Source organism: Trichomycterus rosablanca, unplaced genomic scaffold (genome assembly GCF_030014385.1).
Source record: "Trichomycterus rosablanca isolate fTriRos1 unplaced genomic scaffold, fTriRos1.hap1 scaffold_408, whole genome shotgun sequence".
In the NCBI taxonomy this organism is placed as follows: domain Eukaryota; kingdom Metazoa; phylum Chordata; class Actinopteri; order Siluriformes; family Trichomycteridae; genus Trichomycterus; species Trichomycterus rosablanca.
In genome coordinates this window covers 1-13,357 of record NW_026947236.1, presented here as the reverse complement: position 1 = coordinate 13,357, position 13,357 = coordinate 1, and the positions used below count along the sequence as shown (strand labels likewise).

General features: G+C 41.8%; 2 non-coding genes across 2 annotated transcripts; one reads left to right on the top strand and one right to left on the bottom strand.

Annotated features, from left to right (window-relative positions):
- Positions 1–5,934: 5,934 nt before the first annotated feature.
- On the bottom strand, positions 5,935–6,017 carry trnal-cag (transfer RNA leucine (anticodon CAG)). The gene has a single exon. It is a non-coding gene; the product is annotated as a tRNA-Leu (tRNA).
- Positions 6,018–6,821: 804 nt separating this feature from the next.
- trnar-acg (transfer RNA arginine (anticodon ACG)) lies at positions 6,822–6,894 on the top strand. Its single transcript has one exon. It is a non-coding gene; the product is annotated as a tRNA-Arg (tRNA).
- The last annotated feature ends 6,463 nt before the right edge of the window (positions 6,895–13,357 follow it).

Genomic DNA, 13,357 nt, shown 5'->3' with positions numbered 1-13,357 from the left:
TAGCTGGGGTACCATTGATACCACCCTCGCCCCACATGGTCTAAGATTTGCACAAACTGCTTAATCTTTTCACATTATTATGTATGGTAGAGGGTTAAAGACGTAAATTTGTGTAAAGCATGAGCTGTCACAGTGCCTTAGACTGCTAAAACCATTCTGTCTAGCTTGGACACTGTTGACGCCACTCCTGCCCCACACAGACTAATATTTGTAGTCTGCTTAATCTTTTCACAAATTATTATGTTTGGTAAATTTACTGACTGTAACCCATTTGCTGCACTGTACACTTTGTCACTAGGCTGTAAACCATATATCAATAGAAAGGGAGCCCCATATGAGCACTCCAACTGACCAAATAATGTTTTTGGCACTGTAACGGCACTAGCATGTTAGGGTGTGTTTTCTCTGGTATGAGTGTATTAGGTACAGCCTTCTTGTTGGGTTTTTAACTGACTGGATTATTTATTAAGATTATTTATTATTTATTAAGAACTCAAACCCTGTTTGTGCTCATTGTAGGCTATTAAATCGTCCACTAGATAGCATAATATAAACACAGTTAGAAAGTAAAATGATGTCCATTACTAATGAATAAATAAATGTCTGTTATTAATAAAGCTACTTTGAATCTTGAATCTACTATCAAAGTTTCATCGCATGCTGACCTCTGTGGAATACAACTGATGTATGTAGTACTAAGAAGTGTTTCTTAAGGGTTTTTTGGTGACTTTTATTTTTAACCAGGCAGTGTATGTTAAAGTTTGTAATTCAAGTCACATCCTTGTGGACACATCCTTGTGAGGATTGAAGTGTCTTGCAGAGCCTGGATAGCTCAGTCGGTAGTGCATCAGACTTTTAATCTGAGGGTCCAGTGTTCAAGTCCCTGTTCGGGAGAGTTGTTTCTTACTGCATTAGGTAAGCGGTAATGTCCTGTACTACATGGTTTGTTTAGAATGATGAAGAATTTGTACTTTGTGAGTTTTTTGTAAGTGAACTAGCATGTACTTGATAAGCTTGAAATAATAGCACACTGTATGTGTTAACATGTTCTCCACACCAACTAGTTGTACGCCCAGCTGTTTCAAACAGACTGTAGTAAATAAAGGACCGTTTAAATCTATAATTACATTTACATTTTACATTTTCTGCATTTAGCAGACGCTCTCATCCAGAGCGACTTACAGAAGTGCTTCCATAGTAAACATTTCATTTCTCAAGTTTTAGTAAACAACAGTCGAAGAACACAAATCTGCTGAAACCTGTTAGAACCAGTGGGTTTTTTTTTTTTTGGAAATGGAAAAAAAATGTTAGTAAATAAGTACAAGTCAGCTTAAGTGCTTAGTAAAAAGGTGGGTTTTTAATCGTTTTTTAAAGACAGCAAGAGACTCAGATGTTCGGACGGACAGAGGAAGTTCATTCCACCACTTGGGTGCTAGAACAGAGAAGAGCCTTGATGCTTGTCTTCCTTTAGTCCTGGGTGGAGGATCAAGTCGGGCGAGACTAGTGATTCGGAGGTTGCGTGGTACAGAGCGGGGGTTTGATTAGACTGCGAAGGTAGCTTGGGGCTGGTCCATTTTTGGCTTTGTAGGCGAGCATCAGTGTTTTAAGCTGAATGCGTTCAGCTACAGGAAGCCAGTGAAGAGAACGCAGCAGTGGGGTGATGTGGCAGTGTTTGGGCTGGTTAAAAACCAGACGGGCAGCTGCATTTTGAATGAGCTGCATAGGAGTGGTAGGAGAAGCCATGGGAGGCTATGACCTTACCCAGAGAGCGGGTGTAGATAGAGAAAAGAAGTGGGCCAAGTACAGAGCCCTGAGGAACACCGGTTGAGAGAGTGCATGGGGGAGATATGGATCCCCTCCATGACACTTGGTAGGAGTGCCCTTCGAGGTAGGAGGCCATCCATTGCCATGCTGAACCTGTTACTCCAAGGCTGGAGAGAGTGCACAGGAGAATGCTGTGATTCACTGTGTCGAAGGCTGCAGAGAGGTCAAGAAGAATGAGGACCGATGACAGTTTGGCTGCTTTGGCTGCATGAAGCTTCTCAGTAACAGCTACAAGTGCTGTTTCCGTAGAATGCGCTGCCTTGAAGCCAGACTGGTACGGATCGTGGAGGTCATTCTGAGTAAGAAAGGAAGATAGTTGGTTATAGACAGCACGTTCAAGAATTTTGGATAGAAAAGAGAGGAGTGAGACAGGTCTGTAGTTGTTAATGTCTGTAGTGTCTAGTGTAGGTTTCTTAAGAAGGGGAATAACCTGAGCCTTCTTAAACGCAGCAGGGACAACACCTGATGTCAGGGAGTTGTTGATGATGAGTGTGATGAAGGGGATTAGGTCCTGTGAGATGTCTTTAAGGATGGTGGATGGTATAGGGTCGAGTGTGCATGTAGTGGGATTGCTGGATGAGAGGAGCTGTGCAACCTCATCCATGGTGAGTGGGGTGAAGCTGGTGAGTGTGTTGGTGGGTTGAGGGTCAGTTGAAAGTGGGTCAGTCGGAGAGAAGGATTGATTGATTTTGTCAATCTTGTCCTGAAAGAATGTTGCAAAGTCAGTAGCAGTAAGAGAGGCAGATGGGGGAGGAGGAAGAGGGTTCAGAAGAGAGGAAAAGATAGCATGAAGCTTACGTGGGTCAGCAGCAGATTGTTCAAGCTTGGCTTTGTAAAAAGATGTTTTTGATGCAGTCACATCGGATGAGAACCTGGACAGCAGATCGTGGTAGGAGTGGAGATCAACACCAAGCTTAGATTTTCTCCACTTTCTCTCAGCTGCCCTTAATTCTCTTCTGTTGCTGCGCAATGCATCTGAAAGCCAAGGAGCAGGGTGAGAAGGTTTTCCTCGTTTAAGGGTAAGAGGACAGCTGATCGAGGACAATATTAAACCAGTTAAACATGGCCTACTACTGCTGATATCTTACAAATCAGTGATTATAAATCACATTACATTCACATTATTATGTATGGTAGAGGATTAAAGATGTAAATTTGTACAAAGCATGAGATGTCAGAAGTGGGATTCGAACCCACGCCTCCAGGGAAGACTAAACGCAGCGCCTTAGACCGCTCGGCCATATTGACTAGCTAGAGTACCACAGATACCATCCTCGCCTCACAAGGAATAATATTTGTACAAATTCCTGAATCTTTTCACATTATTATGTATGGTAAATTTACTGACTGTAACCCATTTGCTGCACTGTACACTTTGTCACTACGCTGTAAACCATATATCAATAGAAAGGGAGCCCCATATGAGCACTCCAACTGACCAAATAATGTTTTTCGGGTGGACCATTGTTAGCACTGTAACGGCACTAGCGTGTTAAGGTGTGTTTTCTCTGGTATGAGTGTATTAGGTCCAGTTTTCTTGTTGGGTTTTTAACTGACTGGATTATTTATTAAGATTATTTATTATTTTTTAAGAACTCAAACCCTGTTGTGCACCACCCTTAGGCCAGACTTGGTACTCTGGTCCCCTTCATTGAAGTCTGTATACATCACAGAGCTCACAGTTCCATGGGAGAATTCAACAGAAGAGGCCTATGAGCGCAAGAAACTGCGCTACACAGAACTGGCAGCAGATGCTCAGCAATGAGGATGGAACGCGAAAGTCTATCCAGTTGAAGTGGGATGCAGAGGTTTTGTGGCTTCTTCCACCATCAGGCTGCTGAAAGAACTTGGCATCCATGGACAGGCTCTACGACAAACAATTAGATCAGTCTCTGAAGCGGCCGAAAGAAGCAGCCAGTGGATATGGATCAAGCGGAAGGACCATTGCTGGGCTCAAAGAGCATCGACAGCACCCGCTCACTAATTCCCCCCACACCCCATCCCATTAGAGAACCCAGGTCACAACCCTCCAGGAGGAGGATGAACAAGGTATACGATTAGTGCTAGGCTTGACTCGGGGAAGAGGACACCCCCTGCCTTGCATAGTCCTGTGGGCTGCGCCACTTAAATAACCAGGCAATTCTCATGATTGGGTATGGGACACAAGCTCAGGTTTGATCATCCTGTAGCTGTATCGAACCCACGCCTCCAGGGGAGACTGCGACCTGAACGCAGCGCCTTAGACCGCTCGGCCATCCTGACTAGCTGAGTCATCCTCAACACCACCCCCACCCCACACGGACTAATATTTTTATATACTCAGAATGTGGCTCCGCCCATCCCGCCACTCACCAACCCAACTACTAGAGGACCAACACTGGTTCTAAACCACCACCAGGTGAGAACCACCCTGAGGAAAGTCAATGCAAGCAAAGCAGCAGATCCAGATGGAGTTCCCGGCCGGGTGCTGAAAGCATGTGCCGACCAGCTTACAGTGGTGTTTACCAGCATATTCAACCTCTCACTCCAACAAGCTGCTGTCCCAACGTGTCTCAAATCCTCCACCATCGTTCCAGTACCCAAGAAATCAGCTTCATCATGCCTGAATGACTATCGTCCAGTGGCTCTAACACAACACCCATAGTCATGAAATGCTTCAAGAAGCTGGTGCTTTCACACATCAGAACAGTCATCCCATGTGGCCTGGACATGTATCAGTTTGCCTACCGACCAAATCGCTCAACAGAGGACGCCATAACAACAGCACTCAACACCGCGCTGACACATTTGGAGGAACTTGACAGCGATGTGAGGATTTTATTTGTGAACTTCAGCTCCGCATTTAACACGATCATCCCCAATAAACTGGTCAGCAAATTGGTGAACCTGGGCCTGAATTCCTCAATGTGCACATGGATTATGGATTTTCTCACTGGACGTCCACAAAAGGTCAAAATTGGCAACCACACCTCCACCACCCTCATCCTAAACACAGGAACGCCGCAGGGTTGTGTGATAAGCCCTATGCTTTTCACACTTTTTACACAGGACTGTACCACCATTCACAATTCCAACAGAATAATTACAATTTCAGATGACACAACTATAGTTGGACTGATCTCCAACAATCAGGAAATGGCTTACAGGCAGGAGGTAGCTCACTTGTCTGATTGGTGTACATTAAACAACCTGGCTCTTAACACCTCTAAGACAAAGGAGATCGTCATTGACTTTTGAAGAACAAAGGAGATAAACCACCTCCCCCTGCACATCCATGGAAACAAGGTGGAGATGGTGAAAAGCCTGAAATTCCTCAGAGTCTACGTGTCTGACAAGCTGACGTGGACCGTTAACACCTCACACCTGATTAAGAAGGCTCAACAAAGACTCTTCTTTCTCAGGAAGCTGAAAAAGGCCAAACTATGGCAGAACCTACTAGTAAACTTTTACAAGAGCACAATAGAAAGTATTCTGACCAGCAATTTCACAGAGTGGTATTCAAGCTGCACTGCCGCCGAGTGTAAGGATCTGCATCGCGTAGTGAAAACAGCTCAATGGATTTTTATTGTTCTTTCTTTTTTTTGTGATTACTACTACTGTCTTTCTTCTACTGCTGCTACTCTATTGGAGAGATGCCACTCGAAATTGCATTGTACTTGTGTATAGTGACAATAAAGATTCTATTCTATTCTTCTATTCTATGCTGCATTATAAAACGAGGGTGCAACGTCTTTGAGCTCACGTACTCTTTTCTATATTATGCGTTGTTTTTGAACCATCACAGACTCAGTTTATTTAAAACGTTGATCTTAGCCTTTAGGACGAACAATGTGAAGTGAACAAAGACCCCACCACCACCACCACAAACACCAACAAAATAACCCTCCAGCAGAGCTGCAACAATAAACAGAGCAAGATCAGGATGAATACATGATTCAGTTTCTCACATTTTCAGTGATCAAAAGCCTGGGTCCTGGCATCCATGTGGATGTTACTTTGACACGTACCATCTACCTCAGCACTGTTGCAGACCATGTTCACCCTTTGATGAAAACTGTATTCCCTGATGACTGTGTCCTCTAAAGAAGTAGATTTGTTTAAATCATGAGCTGTCAGAAGTGGGATTCGAACCCACGCCTCCAGGGGAGACTGCGACCTGAACACAGTGCCTTAGACCACTCGGCCATCCTGACCTGAATGCACATTATGAAAGACAATTTTCCTCAACACCCCCACATCGCCACAGATTTGTACGAACTGCTGAATCTTTTTACATTATTATGTATTTTAGAGGGTTAAAGACATAAGTTTGTATAAAGCACTAGCAGTCAGAAGTTCAAACCCACGCCTCAATGAGAGACTGTGACCTGAACGCAGCTCGTTAGACCGCATCCTGACTAGCTTGGGTACCATCGACACCACCCTCGCCCCACACGGACTAATATTTGTACGAGCTTTTCACATTATTATGTACAGTAAATGTACTGACTGTAACCCATTTGCTGCACTGTACACTTTGTCACTAGGCTGTAAACCATATATCAATAGAAAGGGAGCCCCATATGAGCACTCCAACTGACCAAATAATGTTTTTTGGATGGACCATTGTTAGCACTGTAACGGCACTTGCATGTTAGGGTGTGTTTTCTCTGGTATGAGTGTATTAGGTACAGCCTTCTTGTTGGGTTTTTAACTGACTGGATTATTTATTAAGATTATTTATTATTTTTTAAGAACTCAAACCCTGTTGTGCTCGTTGTTTGCCTATTAGTTCCTCGTTGCCTTGTTGCTGTAGCTCAAGCAGCTTGTTCTGTTGAAACTGTGACTGTAGTCTATCAGGGAGCAGTGGCTGAGCATTGGGAAGCCATGCTTCGCACAACTCTGCGTTGTGGCTGTAGCAACCCCGGTTCGAATCCAAGTCACGGCCCTGTCTTTTTGTATGCCGTGCTTCAAAGGTTTCTATTCTCTCCTCGGGCAAGAGAACCATAGTCAAACAGGGGCCAGTGGCGCAATGGATAATGCGTCTGACTACGGATCAGAAGATTCTAGGTTCGACTCCTGGCTGGCTCGGTTTCCTTATGCCTTTTTTTGTCTCTCTAACTCCTTGTGTATGGAGCACCAACAATGCATCCAACAATGGAGGTCTTGTCAAAGTGAAAAAGACTTGTCAGAGCGGAAAGAAGTGGCTGATGCTGTTGGAACTATGACTGCAATCTATCAGGGAGCAACCGACATGAACCACCAGTGGCAGACTGCTGGGAAGCCGTGATCGTATAGTGGTTAGTACTCTGCGTTGTGGCTGCAGCAATCCAGGTTCGAATCCGGGTCACGGCACTGTCTTTTCATATGCCGTGCTACGAAGGTTTCTATTCTCACCTTGTTCTAACTCCTTGTGTATGGTTCTCTGTACCCCAGATCCAACAATGCAGGTCTTGTCAAGGTGACAAAGACTTGGTAGAGCGGAAAGAAGTGGCTGATGCTGGCACCAGCCGATACTGAGCTTTGCAGTTTCCCATATGGTCTAGTGGTCAGGTTTCCTGGTTTTCACCCAGGTGGCCCGGGTTTGACTCCCAGTATGGGAATTGCCTTCTATGATTGGACTTGAGCAAAACTTTGCCCATTACTTCCTCTGCGCCTTGTTGCTGTAGCTCAAGCAGCTTTTTCTGTTGGAACTATGACTGCAGTCTATCAGGGGGCAGCCGACATGAGCCACCAGTGGCAGACTGCTGGGAAGCCGTGGTCGTATAGTGGTTAGTACTCTGCGTTGTGGCCGCAGCAACCCAGGTTCGAATCTGTGTCACGGCCCTGTCTTTTCGTATGCCATGCTTCGAAGGTTTCTATTCTCTCTCTTTTTTTGTCTCTCTAACTCCTTGTGTATGGCTCTCTGTACCCCAGATCCAACAATGCAGGTCTTGTCAAGGTGACAAAGACTTGGCAGAGCAGAATGAAGTGGCTGATTCTGGCGTCAGCCGGTGCTGAGCCTTGCAGTTTCCCATATGGTCTAGCGGTCAGGATTCCTGATTTTTACCCAGGTTTTCGACTTCCAGTATGGGAATTGGCCTTTATGATTGGACTCGAGCAAAACTCTGTGTATTAGTTCCTCGGCGCCTTGTTGCTGTAGCTCAAGCAGCTTACAGTTCAAATCTTAGGCCATGTGGGGGTGTTGAGGAAAATTGGCATTGGTAACGTGCAAGCAAGTCAGGATGGCCAAGCAGTCGTTCAGCTCGCAGTCTCCCCTGGAGCCGTAGGTTTGAATTCCCCTTCTGACAGCTCATGCTTTATACCTTCAAAATGGGAACAAAGATGCAAATGCACATAAGGTATTACAGTTACATATAATCACAAACACCCCACCACCACCATTAAAAAGAAAACCCTCCAGCAGCACTGCAACAAGAACAGAAGAATCTCCTACAAGTCCAACCAAATCAAAGAGAATGCACTTCATAAAAGATCTCATCCCCGAATATGGCTGCATGTTGGCACTGTCGGCTGACTGAGACTTTTTGAACTGCACTATTTTGGCCCTTACATAAAGCAGCATCAACCCTTAAGTCCGCCTGTCAGTGGTACAAAGACAGTTATGCAGCATTAACGCTCTGCTCTGTCAGTACATTACAATTTGCAAAGGGTAAAAGAGGTTCATAGTAGGGGGAATTAGCTCAAATGGTAGAGCGCTCGCTTAACATGTGAGAAGTAGCGGTATTGATGCCCGCATTCTCCAGTGCAGAAACATTATGATCATTTAAGGCATCATGTAATATGAAACTTTTTGCGTCAATGCTCACTGAAACGCAGCATCAAAATTTACAATGTTACAATGACATTTACGCTCAATTTTCACTCAAATCATTTTTACATTTTTTTAAAGATTTTTTAAAAATCATTTTTGATTTTTAAATTGCCAAACGCAATAACTTGTAATTTTTCAATTTTGAAATGTTTTTGGTTAAAGCAGCGGTACGTGACATTTTGTTGGTTTTTCATCTGGTGAACTGTTTTGTAAAAGATGAACAGCTGAAACTCACGACATCCCCTTTAAATGCAGCATCAACCCTTAAGTCAGTCTGTCAGTGGTACAAAGACAGTTATTATTTTTTTCAGTTCGTCCTAAAAGCTGGGATGAACATTTTAAATAAACTGAGTCTGTGATGGTATAAAAGCACCACATAATATAGAAAGGAGTACGTGAGATTAAACACGTTGCACTCCTACTTAATGCAGCATCAATGCTCTGTTAATCCATTAAAAGGGTAAAGGATAGATTTTGTAATAGAAAACTAAGACTAACTAGGACTAAGATTTGTACGAACCGTAATATCTTTTCACATTATTATGTATGGTAGTGGGTTAATGACATAAATTTGTATCAAGTATGTGCTGTCAGAAGTGGGATTCGAACCACTCAGCCATCCTGACTAGCCAGGAAATGATTAATACCACTCTCACCCCACACGGATTGAGATTTGTACTAACTCCTTAATCTGTAACCCATTTGCTGCACTGTACACTTTGTCACTAGGCTGTAAATCATATATCAATAGAAAGGGAGCCCCATATGAGCACTCCAACTGACCAAATAATGTTTTTGGGTGGACCATTGTTAGCACTGTAACGGCACTAGCGTGTTAGGGTGTGTTTTCTCTGGTATGAGTGTATTAGGTACAGCCTTCTTGTTGGCTTTTTAACTGACTGGATTATTTGTTACGAACTCAAACCCGGTTTGTGCTTGTTGTAGGCTATTCAATCGTCCACAAGATTGAATAATATAAATACAGTTAATATTGTATTATATAATAGAATGACTATAAAGCTGAGTCTGAGCTTAAACACTTGCACCCTGACTTTATAATGCAGCATCAATGCTCTGTTAGTACATTAGTAAAGGTGGGGTTTTCATAAGGGGAATTAACTCAAATTGTAGAGCACTCGCTTAGCATGCAAGAGGTAGTGGGATCGATGCCCACATTCTCCAGTGCAGAAACATTATGATCATTTGGCAGCAACTCGGAATCTGAAATGATAAAATTAAGGCGAAATTCGTTGCAGCATTAATCTTTAGGCCAGTCTGTCAGTGTTACAATGTCATTAACGCCCTGTTTACTCTTAAACAGTTTTATTTACATACCTTTTTTGTTTTGTTTTGACAGAAACGCATGAACTTATAATGCTACAGTATTAAAATGCATCAGAGTTTTATTTCTTAGTTTCTGCTATTGATATAACTGAAATGATATTATTGTTATCTTTTTTATTTACTTTTTGAATTTTTTTTTTAAAAAAGACTCACGGTGATCATTACCAGGATAAAACAGGCAGTGAATGAATGAATGTATTCCATAATAAGAAACAATAAGAACATCCATCTTACCACCAGGTGGTGGAAGTGTGATTGTGTGGGGATGCTTTGACATTTGGGTGACTTCATGGGAGTCTTAATCGATTGAACCAGGAATAATGAACCACTGCCCTGATTCTCAGTGCTGAGAATCATCCACTATCTAAATAATACCTGCTCTGTGGTGGTCCTGTGGGGGTCCTGACCATTGAAGAACAGAGTGAGCAGTCTAGAGTCAGTAATTGTAGAACTACAAAGTGCTTCTATATGGTAAGTGGAGCTGATAAAATGGACAGTGAGTGTAGAAACAAGGAGGTGGTTTTAATGTTATGGTTGATTAGTGTAAACTCACACACTGTTGTTGTATGTGCTTGCACGACTGTAGGACGAGTTCTCAGTGCATTACCGTAATATCCATAAAATGTGTCCTTGAGATTTCAGTGCAGAAAAGTTTGTGTAGAGACTGCAGCAGCGGATACTGTGTTTGTTTAGAAATTGTGGTCATACTTTTTTCAACAAGGTAAGTTTATTAAAATAAACGTTTTTTGTATATTAGCTTCTGGATATTTTCGGATGCTACGGACAAAACTGTGTTGTACTGCTATGATGATACGACTATGTTCCAAACCCTTTTAGACTCTTCCACCACCGTTAGCGCTTCTCTCAGTTAGTTCAGCTCATTAAATATATTATCTACTGTATCCCTTATCTTTACAAACCCAATTTCAAGGTTTAGACAGAAGAGAAAATGTCAATGTAAATATACAGCAGTTTGTAAAAGATGTTATTTATATTCTAGCATACAAACATACATCGCTCCAAAATATGAATGAACGCTTCAACCAGGGTTGCCAGATTGCGCATTTAAAATCCCGCCGAAATGCATGGAAAACCGCCCAACATACTCACGAAAAACAGCCGATAATCAGCGCTTAAACAATATTAAACCAGATAAACATGACCTACTACTGCTGATATCTCACAAATCAGTGATTATAAACTATTAATGGCATTTGAAATAATGAATGGCATTTGCAATAATTAAAAACTAAGACTAAGAAGTCTTAAGAAGTGTTTCTTTAGGGTTTTTTGTGTTCTTGCTAGAACTGTTTCTACTTGAAGAACTATTTAGTATAATTCAAGGTTCTTTGCTAACTCAATTAGATTTCTATAGATTATTTTATTTTGCCACATATAAATGCACATAATATTTAAGGACTGGAAAACAATCGTGCAACTGACACAGGAAAAAAGGAAAAAGGTGAAAGAAAGGAATCTGTTTGTGATCTACCTGCTAAATTCTCCTCCTGAGATGTTTTTCTTTGTGTGTGTAAGCAGCAACATACTTCAGCTAAAACTTTATATAATCGCCTTCAAGAGAGCCGAAACAGAAATAAAATTTTTTTATATTAATTGAATTTCTACAGGACAACATATGTTAAAGTTTGTAATTTAAGTCACATGCTTGTGAGGATTAAATCAATTTCCAGATCCTGTATAGTTCAGTCGGTAGAGCATCAGACTTTTAATCTGAGGGTCCAGGGTTCAAGTCCCTGTTTGGGTGAGTTGCTTTAGGTAAGAGGTAATGTCCCGTACTACATGGTTTATTTAGAATGATGAAGAATTTGTACTTTGTGAGATATTTCTAAGTAAAATAGCATGTACTTGATAAGCTTGAAATAATTGCACACTGTATGTGTAACATGTTCTCCACACCAACTAGTTGTTTTAAACAGACTGTAGTAAATAAAGGATCGTTTAAATCTATATTTATGTGCAGCCTAATAATGCACTGAGTTTTAGATATTAATACCCACATATTTTATGTTGAATGACATGCATCATAATTTCAGTTCTTGCTTCACAGAGCCGCTTTGTTATTGCTCTGCACTAAACAGTTGGTATATCCTGCACTATTTTGGCCCGTCATGCAGCATCAACCCTTAAGTCAGTCTGTCAGTGGTACAAAGACAGTTACGATCTGGTTCAGTTCGTCCTAAAGGCTGCGATAAACGTGAGTATGTGAGCTTAAACACGTTGAACCCCCACTTTATAATGCAGCATCAATGATCTGTTAGTACATTACAAAGGGTAAAGGAGAGTTAAGGAAAATTAGCTCAGATGGTAGAGTGCTCGCTTCGCATGCAAGAGGTAGCGGGATCGATGCCCGCATTCTCCAATGCAGAAAAGTTACGATAATTTAAAGGCATCACGTAATATGAGACTCGTTACGTCACTGCTCACTGAAACATTGCGTCAGATACGAGGGCAGTTTTCGCTCTATTTTCATTCATCGTTTAGTTTTAAGACCTTTATTATTTTTTTAAATTGACAAACATGCAATAACTTTAAAACAATCTTGAAACAAATCTTTTCACATTATTATGTATGGTAGAGGGTTAAAGATGTAAATTTGTATAAAGCATGAGCTGTCAGAAGTGAGATTCAAACCCACGCCTCAATGAGAGACTGTGACCTGAACGCAGCGCCTTAGACCGTATCCTGACTAGCTTGGGTACCGTTGACACCACATCATGTATCAATAGCATATGAGCACTCCAACTGACCAAATAATGTTTTTGGGTGGATCATTCTTAGCACTGTAACGGCACTAGCATGTTAGGGTGTGTTTTCTCTGGTATGAATGTATTAGGTACAGCCTTCTTGTTGGGTTTTTAACTGACTGGATTATTTATTAAGAACTCAAACCCTGTTTGTGCTGGTTGTAAGGCTATTCAATCGATCACTAGATGGCATAATATGAATACAGTTAGAAAGTAAAACGATGTCGCATGCTGACCTGTGTGGAATACAACTAATGTATGTAGTACTAAGAAGTGTTTCTTAAGGGTTTTTTTGGTGTTCTTGCTGGAACTGTTCTATAGGACAACGTATGTTAAAGTTTGTAATTCAAGTCACATCCCTGTGAGGATTAAAGCAGCTTGCAGAGCTCGGATAGCTCAGTCGGTAGAGCATCAGACTTTTAATCTAAAAGTCGTTTATTACTGCATTAGGTAAGTGGTAATGTCCCGTACTACATGGTTTGTTTAGAAAGATGAAGAATTTGTACTTTGTGAGATATTTCTAAGTGAAGTAGCATGTACTTGATAAGCTTGAAATAATAGCACACTGTATGTGTAACATGTTCTCCACACCGACTAGTTGTACGCCCAGTTGTTTCAAACAGACTGTAGT